Genomic DNA, 2,629 nt, shown 5'->3' with positions numbered 1-2,629 from the left:
AAACAGAGCATGAGTGGGGAAGGGGCAGAGAGAGAGGGAGACACGGAATCTGAAGCAGGCTCCAGGCTCTGAGCTGTCAGCGTAGAGCCCAATGTAGGGCTCGAACCCACGAACCATGAGATCATGAGCTGAGCCGAAGTTAGATGCTCAACTGACTAAGCCACTGGGGCCCCCTCTCACTCTTTTAAAGGTATTTGGAAGAAATTACTAACTCTTCACCAAAACCTAAGTTTTCCTCTTTTTCATCTATGCATTCATATATGCTATCCACTGTATGTATGTGTGTGTATGTGTATACACACACACACACACACGCACACACACACACACACACGCACACACACAGACTACATTTCTCCCTTCTCTTATAGATGTATGTAAACATGGGAGTAAGCTCTGGCCATAAGAATGTAAGTAGACAGGATCTGTTTTCAGGACCATAAAATTGTTCCACCACACAGCATCTCCATGATCTTTTATTTCTTGTGACTTTTGGGGTAGAGAAAAACCAAGAATTACCATGCAAGCCACATGGTCTTGGATAGTCATGACTTCCTGAATAATTGTGGAGGAAGGCTGTCTGACAAAAATCTTCACCCATTGCAAAAAATAAACATTTATTGTATTTTGAGTTATTATGTCTGTATGTTGCAGCAGTGAGCTTACCCTAATTCAGAGATAAAGGAGGGATTCCCTAAGGTGTACTAGGAAGCAGAGATTTGAAGAATGAGTAAGAGTTGCCCTAATTGATGGTAGGGGGATGACGGTGTGTGGGCAGGGAAGGGACCGTTTGACCTTTCTGGGTTTAACTCCGAATTATTCCAATAATTAAAGTGTATGATCCAGTCAAATAGTCTGTCAGTCATTGAACATATCTCTTCTTGTGCCTGCTACATAGCTCTTTCCCTCCTATCAACCTGCTTCATACCTTTCCAAGTGTACTTCCAATGCCACCTTTTCTATAAAACAATTATCCCGGCTAAAATGGACCTCTTTTTTTTAATATCCTCAACTTTGGCAGTTTGATTCTTTTATTAGAAAGCACAACTCAAGGGGCGTCTGGGTAGCTCAGTCGGTTAAGCATTGGGCTTCAGCTCAGGTCATGATCTCATGTTTTGTGAGTTCAAGCCCCATGTAGGGCTCTGTGCTGACAGCTTAGAACCAGGAACTGCTTCAGATTCTGTGTCTCCTTTTCCCTCTGCCCCTCCTTGATCATACTCTGTGTCTCTCTCTCTCTTTTTCAAAAATAAAAAAAAACATTAAAGAAATTAAAACAAAAGAACAAAAAATTAAAAATAAAAGAAAGCATGGCTCAAGAGATCGTTCAAAGAAAGAAGTTAACTTAGAATAATATATATAGTATTATGTGTGGTAATTAATAAATAAGTAAATAAATAAAATATATAAACGAATACCAAAATTGTGCCATGCATATAGTAAATTCTCAACTTTCATTTTTTGAGAAAATGAATAAAATTAAACAAAAGTTTGCAATTACCTGGTAAATGAATTAGAACAAAAAACACCATAAGACACAGAACATATCAGCCATCCCGCATATATTTCTTCTTAAACACATCTCCTTACTTTGGGGGGAGGGGGAGGGAAATCACCTTTACTTTCTAATAATTATTTCCTTGCTTTTTCTTACAGTTTAACCACTTATGTTACCTAAACAAGATAACTCGGTTTTGTCTATTTTTGAAATAGACCATCTAAATGAATCATACTGTCTATATCCTTCCATGACTTGTTTCATCATTCATTCAACATATTTGCTGTACTTAGAAGTAGTGTATTCATTTTCAATGTTGTATAGCATTCTATGATATGCCATTATTTATTTTCTCACTCTACTTTTCATGGGTATTTGGATTGTTTCTAGTGTGAAACTATTAACAAAGAATGCAGCAGTGGATACTTTTACATGTCTTTGGGTACACATGTGCATGAGGTTCTCTATGATTACACCTAGGAGGAGGTATAATCCTGCAGGATCATAGGCTATGCACATTTTAAAATTTACTGGGTGACATCAAATGATTTCCCAAAGAGATTGTTCTAAATGACACTCACACCTACAGCTCATAAGAATTGGAATAGGCTTCTGGATGTATTCAATCAGACTAAATGTGAAATTGATTTCATTCGCATTTTTTTTTCTAATAACTTGTGAGATAAGTCATCTTTTTATAAATTTCCTCTTTTTGTAGTATCTATTAAGATATTCTGCATATTTTTTATTGGGTCCCTAAACAGTATGTCTATTGATTTTAGACATTATACATATCTTGGATACTAGTCCATTTTCAGTTAAATAGCATGCAAATATATTCTCTACAGTTTTGCAGTTTCTGTTATTTCTCTGGATGGTGTTTTTGATGAACAGGAATTTTTACTTTTAAAGTGGTAAATTTAGATTTTTGGTCTTAAAATTTCCTCCCTGCCACAAAGTAATGAAAATATTCATTTGTATATCTTCTATAAGTATTTTAGTTTTGTTATTTGCATTTAGTTTTATAATTTATCTGAAATTAATTTTTATGGATGGGGTAAGGTAGAGATTTAATTAATTTTTTCCATATGTATGCAAAAATAACCTAGTAGCATTTCCTTAAAAAAGCCTGAT

The sequence above is a fragment of the Neofelis nebulosa genome, chromosome 4, assembly GCF_028018385.1.
Source record: "Neofelis nebulosa isolate mNeoNeb1 chromosome 4, mNeoNeb1.pri, whole genome shotgun sequence".
Classification (NCBI taxonomy): Eukaryota; Metazoa; Chordata; class Mammalia; order Carnivora; family Felidae; genus Neofelis; species Neofelis nebulosa.
Note: the sequence above shows the minus strand (reverse complement) of the source record.